The sequence below is a fragment of the Phoca vitulina genome, unplaced genomic scaffold (assembly GCF_004348235.1).
Source record: "Phoca vitulina isolate PV1807 unplaced genomic scaffold, GSC_HSeal_1.0 scaffold10, whole genome shotgun sequence".
NCBI classification, from domain to species: domain Eukaryota; kingdom Metazoa; phylum Chordata; class Mammalia; order Carnivora; family Phocidae; genus Phoca; species Phoca vitulina.
In genome coordinates, this window is record NW_022589713.1 from 18,311,834 (window position 1) to 18,325,757 (window position 13,924).

Here is a 13,924-nt window from a genome sequence, read left to right on the forward strand (position 1 = left end):
GAGAGGGAACACAAGCAGGGAGTGGGAGAGGGAGAAGCAGGCTTCCCATGGAGCAGGGAGCCCGATGCGGGCCTTGATCCCAGGACGCTGGGATCATGACCTGAGCGGGAGGTAGACGCTTAACGACTGAGCCACCCAGGCGCCCCTGATCCAGCTGGCTTTTAAAAAAAATCCACTTATAGGGGCACCTGGCTGGCTCAGTTGGTAGAGCATGTGACTCTAATCTCTGGGTTGTGAGTTCAAGCCCCACCTTAAGCAAGTAGAGCTTACTTTAAAAAAAAAAAAAAAGTCCATTTATAGAAGCTCTTTTATGGTAGAGATACAATGTGCTTGCCAAATGTTCTGTTCTATTCTATTTTTTTTTTTAAACTTGTCATTGTGATGTCATGCAAAACTTTCAAAATATTTATGTAGACAAATGTTTTTACTTTTTCATTAATGATTCTGGGCTTCCTGTCTTGCTTAAAATTTCCTCAGGAAAGTCATATTACTATTCTTTAAAAAATTTCCTCTAATTTTTTTTCGATTACTCAGCTATTTGCCTGAGCTATTATAGTAGCGGTAAGTTACAATAATTCTACAATATAGCAGCTTTACAATAAGTTAAGATTTCAGCAAGTGCAATTCAAGTGTGCCACTGAGGATGAGGGCCATAAAATTTCCTGGTTGAGGTTAAAAGATAACAGGAGATAAGGTACGCAAAAAGGGTTGCGTGAACTCTAAGGCACTGCATACAAATGTTAGCTATTATTGCAAAAGTAAAGACATAGAAAACCAACCTTGGGCTTACAAGGCTGGACTTTTGCTTTTATGACCATTAACATTGTAGGAAGTGAAGGACCAGCTGTGAAGCAATCTAGCACTCCATCTCCAGAACTGGCGTGACAGAGAAGGGGGGAGACAGAGTCGAGAAGGGGGGAAAAGCGAAGGGCTGTGCCCAGTCATGACTCTGTTTAAAGTTCCAGAACCGAAAAGAAGGCCAACAAGAAAACCTAGGTACAGAGTGGTGTCTCGGGAGGGGTCTACGAAAGCCGGGGCAGGTGGCGGTTCTCTCTGAAGGCGGCCTGTTGGAGATTCCCGAGCCCACGGTCCTCGGGGAGCCACGAAGAGGAGCCAGACGCCCTGGCAGCAGCGTCCGGGACCGGTAGGCAGCCCGAGGGGACCAGGCGACCGTGCGGCCTCTTCCCCGGCCCCGCCCGGCCAGTCCCGCAGGTCTGGCTGCGGCCGCTGGGAGCCCGGGGATTGGTCCGAGCGGCGCACGGGGCGGGGCGAGGGCTGCTGGGAGGCCGGCCAGGGAGGTGCGCGCGCGCGCGGGCACGGCGGCGGCGCGCGCGTGCTCCGTCGGTCGGTGCGGCGGCGGTGGCGGCTGTGGTGGAGCGGGCCATGGCTGTGGGTGGCGGGCCGGTGTAGCGCCGCGCGGGGCAGGCGGGAGGCGACCGAGAGAGGCGGGGATGGGGGCGCCGCAGCTGGATGGTCGCGGTGGCCTGGGCTGCTGACCGCGTAGCCGGAGCCAGGAGTCGGCGGCGGCGGCGGCGGCGAACGGGGCAGGTGAGAGCGGCGGCGCGGGACCCGGATGCGGCGCAGCTGAGTGGCGGCGCGGTCGCGGCGGCGAGTAAGGTGCCCCCGCGCGGGCGGGCGGCGCGTTCTTGCCCGCCACAGCTTGCGGCGCCGCTGAGTTGTATACCCGCTGCGCGCTTCCTGCCGGCGCCGAGGACACCCGTCCGCCGGCCTGCGGGGGCGCCTCGCTCGACTGCGGCCCTCCCCGGGCTCTCTTAGGTGAGAGGCACTTCCCGGCCTCTGGGCGGCCGAGACACGACCGGGCGCCCCGGGCCGCTGGCGCTTTTGGTGGCGTTCCTGAGGGGCCGTCTGTGGAGAGGCGGCGCCCCTGCCCTCTGTGTCTCCTCAGCCTATGCGGACACCCCCGGGGCTTTCAGACCCTCAGGTGCCTTTTTGCGTAGAAGTGCATTTTAGGGGCGGGGGTCCTGGACTGTTGGGGTACGGGCGTGTTTTCAAATCTCTGCGCTTCCACCGACTAGCCTTGGGGCCTTGGGCCCAAGTATCCGGATTTGTTAATGGGAATAATATGTACTTAACAGGGTTGTTTTGAGGCTAGGACGGGATGATGTGCATGCCCGATCAGCCAGCACTCGGTCAGTGGTAGGCTATTAGGAGCAACCCCGGTGCAGCATTTTTTCTTGTTAGCTATTGCTGATACCTGGCTGCGGGTGTACGTTCGGGGGCACATTTATTTCCGAACCGCTCTGATGTTGGAATAACCTCCACTGGAGTTGCTTAATATTGAATCCTGTTCTCTTACAGGGGCCAAAATAGAATCCTATTATTTCCCATCCTAGAATCTTGTAGTCTCTTTTGCTAAGGCTGGCTTGGGATACCTGTCTGAGGCGCTGAGTGGAAATTGTGGTAAATAAGACCGAACGAATTTTAGGATTCGCTTAGGATGGAAGATGGTGGGACACACAAGCTGGAAGTGCTTTGCTGTTTAAATAATCTTAAGTGACACTTAACTGTCACTTGTTACATAGTATAAACACACGAGGAATCTGGAAACAGACTCCTTTTTTTGCATTGCTACATCCGAAGGGAGTGACAAGTGCTTTTGTAAATATCATTGTGGGCAGTGTTAGTGTCTGGTGAAGTCACCATAATTAAGTTAGATGAGTACTTATTTTGAAGCCCTGAATGAATGTTTGGAAATATGATTCCTAATAAAATCATCTTTAAGGAGTCAGAATTCTCAGCAGTTCATTAATCATTTGGGGATTTTTATGCAACACTGTAAGATTTTTATGGTAAAAGCAGAACTGTTTAAGTCATGATAATGTAGCTTAGGAGAGAGTGGTCAGGATAAAGATCTTAGTTTCAGAAGGCAAGTGTGAAAACCAGTAAAAGTCTTAAACGTTAAAAACTAAAATTGTAGGGGTGCCTGGGTGGCTTAGTCAGTTGAGCGTCCCACTCTTTTTTTTAAAGATTTTTTATTTATTCATTTGAGACACAGAGATAGAGCATGAGCAGGGAGCGAGGCAGAGGGAGAGGGAGAAGCAGGCTCCCCGCTGAGCCAGGAGCCTGATGTGGGGCTCGATGACCCGAGCCGAAGGCAGTCGCTTAACCATCTGAGCCACCCAGGCGCCCCAAGAGCATCCCACTCTTGATTTCCTCTCAGGTCATGATCTCAGGGTCCTGGGATCAAGCCCGCCTGTTGAGCTCTGAGCTCAGCAGGGAGTTTGCTGGTCCCTCTCCCTCTCCTCCTCCTCATCTCTCTCTCTCAAATAAAATCTTAAAAAAAAAAAAAAAACAACAAACAAAAAAACCTGAAATTGTATTCACTAAAGCAAAAATGACTAAAAAAAAAAAACCCTTGTTTTACACACCCTGATTCATTCTCTGATGAGGGTCTTCCACCTTCAGGGTGTTTTTAGAACTATAGAAAATTGAGTTGGCTTACTGATTTTAGCCATTTTGTACCTCTTGCCTGTGTTTCCTAGTTTTCTTTAGGGACCCATCCATAAAGGCTTTTGATCCAACTTGTTTTTGAATATGAATAGAATACATAGAAAAAAATTAAAATTAAGTCTTGTAAGTTATGTTTTTCCTAAATTGTGATCTTTCCTGTTGTCTAATTTCAGACTGGTGACTTGACAGTAGAAGCACTGCTAGCTGCTGTGAAAAGGCTAGGGGTCAGAAGTCACATCTTGCTTCGTTCTAGGCCTGGACCTGGGTTCCTATTAGCTGGGGCTTTGGGGATGTCACTCAGTCTTTTTGGGCCTCAGTCTTTTTATTTATAGAGTGTGAGTGGGTGTGTGTCGCAAGGTTTGGGAGGGTGGTGGTGGACTAGAGAATCACATTATATAGCAGAATCTTCCAGGATACTACACTTCTGTGATTTTCTTTCTCTCTCTCTTTTGTTGATTTTTCTTTCTCTTCCTGAATTCAAAACATCCTAATGCCTGGGGGTATAAGCTCAGGGGTCGAGCATTTGAAAAACATCCTGATGCCTTAGTGCTTCCAAGCCATTACCTCTACTATTTTTTTTTTTTACAGTAATCTCTATGGCTCAAGAGTTGCATGCTCTAGGGGCGCCTGGGTGGCTTAGCTGGTTAAGCATCTGCCTTCAGTCATGATCTCAGGGTCCTGGGATCGAGCCTCTCAGCTTCTCAGCTCAGCTTCCAGTCCACTTCTCCCTCTCCCTCTGAGATCTCTCTCGCTCTCACTCTCTCTCAAATAAATAAATAAAATCTTAAAAAAAAAAAAAAAGTTACATGCTCTACCAACTAAGCCAGCCCAGTGCCCCCATTCCCTCTACTTTTTTTTCTTTAAAAAAATTTTTTGTGTGTGTGTAGTTGACACAATGTTACATTAGTTTCAGGTGTACAGCATAGTGATTGGACAAATTTATACATTATGCTGTGCTCCGTACAAGTGTAGCTAACATCTGTCGCCATACAGTGCTATTACAATATCATTGACTATGTTCCTTATGTTCCCTCTGCTTTTTTTTACTTGCACTCTCTCTGGCTGATCTCATGTCCACTGTCTGCTGTTGACTCTCACATTTTTTTTTTTTTTTTGAAGATTTTATTTATTTATTTGACAGACAGAGACACAGCGAGAGAGGGAACACAAGCAGGGGGAGTGGGAAAGGGAGAAGCAGGCTTCCCGCTGAGCAGGGAGCCCAGGACCCTGGGATCATGACCTGAGCGGAAGGCAGACACTTAACGACTGAGCCACCCAGGCGCCCCTGACTCTCACATTTTCATCTTAAGTCTTGGCACTTCAGATTTCTTCTACTGCCTGTGTGTATCTTCACTCCATTTGCCTATAGGCATCTTAAATTGAACATATTTAGAGTGGAGCTCTTGATTTATGTTCCTCAACCCATTCCTTCCTCAGAAGTCTCCATTTCATAAGAGCACCCTTCTGCTCCCCATTCTCCACCCTCCTCAAGTGAAAAATACAGTGGTCATCCTTAATTCATCCCCTTGCCTCACTGCTCCCCCATCTCCACGCACAGTCAGCCCTTCAGCAAACCCTGTCAATTTTACCTCCAAAATACCTTTTTTTTTTTTTTTTTTGAGAGATTGATAGAGAACACTCAAGTGTGTGAGCCCCGGGAGGGGCAGAGAGAAAGAGAATCTTAAGTAGGCTCCACAGTCAGCGGGAGCCCGATGTGGGGCCCTGTTTCAGGACTTTGAGATCCTGACCTGAGCTGAAATCAATTAACCGACTGAGCCACCCAGGCGCCCCCAAAATACATTTCAAGTATATTTACTTCACTTTGTTGTTATTGCTACCACCCCAGTTCTTGGGCAGTAGCTTCCTAACTGGTCTCCTTGCCTCTGGTCTTGCTTTCCTATTTCAAACAGCTGTCAGAGTGATCTTTCCTCACTTCCCTGCCTCAATGGCTTTTCATTACACTAAGAAGTAAATCCACACTTTTTACCTGCATTATCTGCTAATTATCTTGCTTATTTTCTTATTTGTTTATGGTCTTTTTTTCCTCCAGCATACTCTAAACTCTCTGAAGGAGAGGTTCTTGTCTGTCTTCCCTACGGTATTTTTTTTTTTTTTAATGTAGGCTCCACGCCCAGCCGTGCTGGAACTCAGGAGCCTGATACCAAGACCTGAGCTGAGATCGAGTCTCAGTCCCTTAACTGACTGAGTCACCCAACTGCCCCCCCCCGCCATGGTATTCTTGGTTACTAGAACAGTGTCTGGAACATTTAACTAATGTTGAATGAACGAATGTGTGAATGAAATAAGTCACGATCTTTTGATTCCAAGTACAATATGTACTGAACAAACTACCCTTTTTGGTCCCAGATTTGTGCAAATGAGGAAGTAATCAGAGGGCCTAGGGTTACTCTGTTGGTATCCTTACCCCCTAAGTCTTGGTTAAGATGTTGTACCTCCTGAAAAGGCTAAGCATTTAGACATTAAGCCATTGATAGCAAATGTGAATTTTATTCATCGTGTCCTGGTTCATTAGTATTTTTGTAAAATAAAGAACCAAATAAGCTTAACAGGCTTGTTTGGTTCTTTGGAGACATTGAATTTTGGTCTTGACTGGAGGGGATCGGCTCTAGAGTGTGGTAATTTCATTCAGTATTACATACCAAATCCTATAGGGTAGCAATTGGATTTTTTACAGAGAACAGGTGTTTTTATTTCAATTACACTATTTTTAAAAAAATCTGAGACCTCGCTCCTGCATGTAAGTATGTATGTATGTATCCTCTGAGCCATTTGATTTGGAATTACCACATCTGGGGGATAAGTCCCTATCATTTGTTTTCTTTTTTTTTTTAAGATTTGTTTATTTGAGAGGGAGACAGCATGAACATGCCTACAAGATGGGAGAGGGACAGAGGGAGAGAGAGAGGGAGAATCCCAAGCAGACTCCCTGCTCTGTGTGGAGCCCCACACAGGGCTGGATCCCACAACCCCGAGATCATGAGCTGAGCCAACATCAAGAGTCAGATGCTTAACTGACTGAGCCACCCAGGCACCCCTCTTTTTTTTTTAAGATTTTATTTTATTTTGTTTTTTATTTTTTTTAGATTTTATTTATCAGAGAGAGAGAGAGAGAGACAGAGGCAGACAGAGGGAGAAGCAGGCTCCTTGCTGAGCAAGGAGCCCGATGTGGGACTCGATCCCAGGACCCCGGGATCATGACCTGAGCCGAAGGCAGACGCTTCACCGACTGAGCCACCCAGGCGTCCCTAAAAGATTTTATTTTTAAGTAATTTCTACACCCATTGTGGGGCATAAACTAACAACCCTGAGATCAAGAGTTGTGTGCTCCACCAGCCGAGCCAGCCAGGTGCCCCTCATTTGATTTCTATTAACTGCTCATTTGAAAACTTTGTCATGCTGTAGAAGAAGAGAAATAAACTTAGGATTTTTACCCCCACCTGAGACCTGAGTCTGTAGCCCTAAAGACTTGGAGGTCTGTGAACAAAGAAGGATATAGAAAAATTAGAAGTGTGCGATTCCATTGTCAAAGTAGAAATACTGGGAAAAAATATGTTGAAGAAGAAAATCCTAGATTAGAAGAATGAAACTGAATATTTAGTAGAAGAGCAGAAGAAAAGGAAGATAGGAGAGAATGTCATCGATTTTTAGGCTTGTGTGGGACAACTTTCCTTATCACTTCTCTTCGCACTTCCCTTCCCAAATTTTGTCTTTTGGATTTTATTCCCTCTGCTCCCTCTCCATTCCATGATTGGTATGGGCTGTTTTTCTAAGGAGTGCCTATGAGCCTTCAGTAGTCCAGTGTCTGCTAGAATGCTTTGTGAGAGGAAACTATCCTTTTCTTGAAGAGCCCTTTCTCCTTACTCCTAGTCCAAGTCTGTCTTCCTGGATTTTCTAGCCATTAGGTCCAGTTTTCCCTTCAGACTGGCTCCAAACTGGTGTATTTCCTTTTTAAGTTGTTCTACCATATATTCCATGGTAACTTTTATGTTATCTCCAGGTTAAATAGTTCTGAGTCACAGGCTTCTATTTGAGAGAGGGAAAATGAAAGGGATTAGATGTGTGGTTGGGTGTGTATAGTGTGTTTGCTCCAGTTGCTCTGATAATGCAGATTGTGTATCTAATTTAGACCTTTCTTTTTCAGTAGACTTATTTTTTTTAGATGACTAAAGAGATTTTGATAAAAAGACATTTCTAAAAGGGGGTGACATTGAATTAAAAAAATTTTATATACAGTAAAACTCAAATTTTAAATTAGTTTTAAAAAAATTCCAGTATAGTTAATGTACAGTGTTACATTAGTTTTGGGTATACAGTATAAAGTATTCAATAATTCTATACATTACTTGGTGCTCATCATGATAAATTAGTTTACTCTTTTTTTTTTTTTTTTTTTTTTAGTTTACTCTCTATGCCCTTCACCTATTTCACCCATCCCCCACCCCCTCCCCTCTGGTAACCATCAGTTTGGTCTCCATAGTTAAAAGTTTGTTTCTTGGTTTGTCAAAACTCAATTTCTTTCATGTATAGTCCTGAGTTTTAACACATGCATAGATTTTTGTAATTACAACCACCACTAAGAGTATACAGAACAATTCCAACACCCCAGAGAATTCCCTTGTGTTACCCCTTTGTAGTCCCCTCCTTCCCCATTCTTAACATTTGGGGTTATTTGTTTTTTATTTTATTTATTTATTTATTTTTAAAAATATTTTATTTATTCATTTATCAGAGAGAGCAGGCAGAGGGAGAAGCAGGCTCCCCATTGAGCAGGGAGCCCCATGCGATGCCAGGCTTGATCCCAGGACACTGGGATCATGACCTGAGCCAAATGCTTAGGCTTAACCCAGACACTTAACCAACTGAGCCACCCAGGCGTCCTGGGATTATTTGTTTTTTAAAGAGAAAATTTTTCATGGCTAGAATATGTTAAAACTGGAATGAGTGGATAACTGATCACCCTAATTGTTGGTTTTCTTCTGGAAATATAAATGAGATAATTCCAATCTTCAACATGCAATAGAGTGGTTATCTTTGTAGATAGAGGAATGTTTATAAAGGTTTTAAATTAAAAAAAGTATTGTATAACTTCTGGAACCTTTAAAGGGAGACTAATCCCATAATGTCAGGTTACAATAGAGACCGTCTAACAGAGAATTTGGGGGCTGAGTCTGTGATAAAATCGTAATGGGTGACATCACATATCCGCTCATCTCTCTTTGGTAAATCTAGACTTCCCATTTACTGCTATTGCAGGGTTAGCTAGAGATTAATTTTGTCAAGGATTATGTTACGAAGTCTCAGTTTTTCTCCCTAGTTTCTCTCTAGCATTGTCACTTTCTGCTAACGTATTTTTTCCCAGCACTTAAAGTTGTTTTAGCTATGCAACTTTCCTAGGGATTTGAGGGTAGGATATGCTATATGTATAACTGAGGTAATACTGCTAATATAGCTTTCAGTCATATTATTATATTAGTTCAAGCCTAGAGTAGTTAATAATCTAAAAACTCCATCATTTCTGTACAAAATTGACAAATCCTTACTCTGAGTCCTGGCTCCAGGATCTGTTTTTCCCCCACCCCTTCACCAAGAATGTATACCTCCGTATTTCCTGCATATTTAAAGCAGCTCACTTGAGGTTATTATCAGTTGACCCTTTAACTGGGTGTATTTACTGCTGAAATAAAGAATGTTAGTCTGGACAGTGCCCTGTATTGTGGTGTTGCTAGAGCCAGCTGTGCAGCTCACAGTCCTCTAGTGCAAACTCGGGAAGAACTGATGGGCTTGTCCCTGACGCTGTAGGTTGTCCTACCCGGGTGCTCTAGTCACTTGGACCGCCGGGCAAATGCTCATTTGCCTTCAAGGGAAATGGGATCCTGATTATCCATGCCTTCAGGAGGAGGATTATGTGGATTAAAAGAAATCCATGAATAATCTAGAAGCTTTATTTAAACTGCAGTTTAACCACATTCCTGACCATAGTTTTTCCTTACATTTCTAATAATTAATTTATAATATTTACTGATTTCATATCTGTCTCCTATCATTTAGAAGTATTGGCAGTTGTGAAGTAAGGAAAGGATAGGGAGGGGTCAAAGGAGCTAGATAATGAACAGGCATTGCCCTACATAATTTGGTGTTGACTGGGTGGTTTAACCACAGTGCTTACTAGACCCTGAAGACCTGAATTCCATGAATTCCTTACCTGATGAGCCACTGGAAGAAATTTGAGGTGACTGTCAGCAAGAGGTCAAACTCCATTTTGAGATATTTGCGCTTTACTAGTTTAAATGATTGAGCTTTCATGACTTAAATAATGAGAATTTCAGAGCATCAGAATTATAAGTTTAATGCAATTTGAAGTTTTCCTTAATGTCTATTTAATAATTTAACCTATTGACAATTTTCATAGGAATTAAACAGAAAAACTGCAATTCGAAATAAGAGATGCTCAGTTTTTGTAGCCAGGCTACCCACTGCTACCTCTGACAAATTACTTACATGTAGTTACACAGTAATTTCTGTTAAATAGTTGAAATATGGTCATCTAAAATTGTGTGGGTTTTTTTTCTTTTTTGGTGCAAAATGTGCTGTTTGTTTTTTTTTTAAAGATTTTATTTATTTGACAGAGAGAGCACAAGCAGGGGGAGTGGCAGAGGGAGAGGGAAAAGCAGGCTTCCCGTTGAGCAGGGAACCTGATGTGGGACTTGATCCCAGGACCCTAGGATCGTGACCTGAGCCGAATGCAGACGCTTAACTGACTGAGCCACCCAGGTATTCCCCAAAATGTGTTTTTATTAAAGTACGGGAACAGGAACTGTGGGCAGAAACAGCTGCCTAAAATTGTGTATTCTTGAACTACTGATTTATTGTAGGTCTTGTATTTAGATACTATTAAAATCAGGCTTTAGAAATCATTGCAAATTGCTGTTGTTATCAGAACAAAAATTAAAATTTGTTAGCTAAAACTTACCTCTGCAGGGGTGCCTGGGTAGCTTAGCCAGTTAAGCGTCCGACTTGTGGTTTTGGCTGGGGTGGTGATCTCAGGGTGCTGAGATTGAGCCTCACATTGGACTCTGCACCCAGAGTGGAGTTGGCTTAAAATTCTCTCTCCTTCTCCCTCTGCTTCCCTCCCCATGGGTGCATGCGCCTGCTCTCTTTCTTTCTCTCAAATAAATAAATCTTTAAATCTTTTTTTCAATTATTCTTTTTTTAATCTTTTTTTAAAAAAGATTTTATTTATTTATTTGACAGAGAGAGACACAGTGAGAGAGGGAACACAAGCAGGGGGAGTGGGAGAGGGAGAAGCAGGCTTCCCACTGAGCAGGGAGCCCGATGTGGGGCTTGATCCCAGGACCCCGGGATCATGACTTGAGCCGAAGGCAGACCCCTAACCACTGAGCCACCCAGGTGCTCCTCCTTTTTTTTTTTTTTTTTTAAGATTTTTTATTTATTAGAGCAGAGAGAGAACACGAGTTGGTGGGGGAGAGGCAGAGGGAGAGGGAGAAGCAGGCTCCCCACTGAGCAGGAAGCCCAACTTGGGGCTTGATTGAAGGACCCTGGGATCATGACCTGAGCCTAAGGCAGACACTTAACAGACTGAGCCACCCAGGTGCCCCAATAAATAAATTAAAAATAAAAAATAAAACTTACCTCTACAGTTATATATTTTAAAAAGTTAGGTTCCATATTTATCAGCTAGATAAATGTATATATGTATGATATATAGATGTCAAAAAATACAGGTATCATTCCCCTTAATTGAGATTCATTATAGATAATTTTTTTGAGGGGGGTGTCCTGGGGAGAACCATCTGGCATTCTTTTAACATGCTTTTTGCATGAGAGCTTAAGGAGACATCCATAGGAATAGATAGATGGTTGTTGGTTTTGACAAGGTAGTGATCAATTGAAATTATTTTTGTTCTTTCGATGGCTATGAAAATTTCACATTTTCGTTGAAAATCATTAGTTGTCTTTTTTTTTAAAGATTTTATTTATTTATTTGAGAGACAATGCACAAGTCGGGGGAAGGAGAGGTACAGACTGTGGGCTGAGCATGGGAGTCCAACTCGGGGCTTGATCTCAGGATTCTGAGATCATGACCTGAGCCAAAATCAAGAGTCGGATGCGTAACTGACTGAGCCACCCAGGCGCCCCTTAACTCTTTTTGTTTTTTTCTTTCAAAGATTTTATTTATTTGAGAGGAAGAGAGAGAGAGAGAACGAGTGGTGGGGAGGGGCAGAGGGAGAGAGAGAGAAGCATACTCCCTGCTGAGCAGGAAGCCCGACTTGGAGTTGGATCTCAGGACCCTGGGGATCATGACCTGAGCTGAAGGCAGATGCCTAACCAACTGAGCCACCCAGGCACCCCCCTTAACTCTTAATATACGTTACCACCCACCATTCCATTAATATTTTTCCTAACTAACTGAGATTCTTCTGGGTTTTAGGTTGTGATTCTATCGACCAGGAATGTCGTGTGTGTGTGTGTGTGTGTGTGTGTGTGTGTGTGTGTGTTATGTGTGTGTATACAGTAGCTATATATGCCATGCCAACCAGCAATAATGGTTTTACCTTTAATTTGTAAAGAATTCATTATCTTCTCCTTAAGCCCCCAGGCAGTTATTTTTCAAAGATTTGTTTGAGATTTGTTGAGAGCGCGCGTGCGAGCGGGGGAGGGGCAGAGGCAGAGGGAGAGAATCTCAAGCAGACTCCCCACTGATCGCAGAGCCTGACTAGTGGCTTGATCTCAAGACCCTGAGATCACGACCTGAGCCGAAACCAAGAGTCAGTTGCTTAACTGTCTGGGCCACCCATGTCCCACCAGGCAATTATTTTTCAATTAGTGCTTTCTTTAATTCTGTGTATTGTCAATTATTCAGTTATTTCCTTTCCTTTCCTCTCCTTTTTTTTTTTTTTAAGTAATCTCTACACCCAATGCAGGGCTTGAACTCAACCCTGAGACCTGAGCTGAGATCAAGAGTCGTTCGCTTGGGGCACCTCGGTGGCTCAGTGTTAGGCTTTGGACTCTTTTTTTTTTTAGATTTTTGTTTATTTGACAGAGAAAGACACAGCAAGAGAGGGAACACAAGCAGGGAGAGTGGGAGGGGGAGAAGCAGGCTTCCCGCGGAGCAGGGAGCCCGATGTGGGGCTCGATCCCAGGACCCTGGGATCATGACCTGAGCCAAAGGCAGACGCTTAAGGACTGAGCCACCCAGGCGCCCCAGGCTTTGGACTCTTGATTTCATCTTGGGTCATGATCTTGGGGTTGTGGTATTGGGCTCCATGCTCAGTGGGGAGTCTACTTGTGTTCTCTCCCTCTGCCTCCCACCCCCTTTCGTAGGTGGGCGTGCACTCTCTTAAATAAATAAATCTTTTTTTTTTAAGATTTTATTTATTTATTTGACAAAGAGAACACAAGTAGGCAGAGGGAGAGGGAGAACAAGGCTCCCTGTTGAGTAGGGAGCTCAACGTGGGGCTCAATCCCAGGACCCTGGGATCATGACCTGAGCCGAAGGCGGCCGCTTGCATTACCGACTGAGCCACCCAGGTGCCCCATAAATAAATAAATCTTTAAAAAAGAAAAAAAGAGGGGCGCCTGGGTGGCTCATCGAGCGTCTGGCTCTTGATTTTGGCTCAGGTCATGATCTCAGGGTCCTGGGATCAGACCCCAAGGGGGGCTCTACACTCAGTGAGGAGTCTGCTTGAGATTCCCTCCCTTTGCCCCTCCCCCTGCTCACGAGTTCACGTGCACTCTCTCAAATAAAATGAATAGATCTTAAAAAAAAAAAAAGAGAGATGTTTAACCCACTGAGCCACCCAGGTTCCCGTATTTTCTTTTGTCTTTTAAAGTTGTGTCTGGGTGGCTCAGTCAGTTAAACATCTGCCTTCAGCTCAGGTCATGATCTCCAGGTCCTAGGATCGAGCTCCACATAGGGCTCCCTGCTCAGCGGGGAGTCATCTTCTCCCTCTGCCATCCCCCACGCACCCCGGCTCGTGCTTTCTCACTCCTCTTTCTCTCTGAAATAAATAAATAAAATCTTAAAAAAAAAAAGTTGTGGCTGTCAATATACCCCATTAGAAAAAGTGCTCTTTTACCTCTGAAGGAAGGTTGGCCCAAAGAACTGAAAGGTGAAAGAACCTTCTATTTGATCAACATTTTCAAGCATATAATACTTTTGTACCATATGAAATTCAGATAAAATATTTTGAAAATAAGGGGAGAGAAAAAAAAAAGAAAAACTGCTTTTTGTGCTTACTATATGGAATTAGACTGTAGTTAACATTTATTGGTTGCTTCCTTGTGTGTATTATGCTAAGTGCTCTTTCTAGATTTTATCTTCATAGCAAACTTGTAATAAAGGCACTGATGATATCCTTGCTTAAGAGATAAGGGAACTGAAGCTTTGAGATGTTAACATGCCAAGCAGCAT

The 13,924-nt window shown here is 44.1% G+C and overlaps 1 protein-coding gene across 4 annotated transcripts in view; it reads left to right on the plus strand.

The window, feature by feature from the left end:
- The first annotated feature begins 1,346 nt into the window (after nucleotides 1–1,346).
- PIK3CB (phosphatidylinositol-4,5-bisphosphate 3-kinase catalytic subunit beta) overlaps nucleotides 1,347–13,924 on the plus strand; it is a 199,595-nt gene continuing 187,017 nt past the window's right edge. The window contains exon 1 of one of the 4 annotated variants that reach the window (XM_032408604.1): nucleotides 1,347–1,548. The gene's annotated coding sequence lies outside the window, so the exon portion shown is untranslated. Of the gene's footprint in view, nucleotides 1,549–1,632; nucleotides 1,777–1,812; nucleotides 1,943–13,924 lie in introns of those variants that run through there. The other 3 variants (XM_032408606.1, XM_032408602.1, XM_032408605.1) reach the window with 3 other exon arrangements.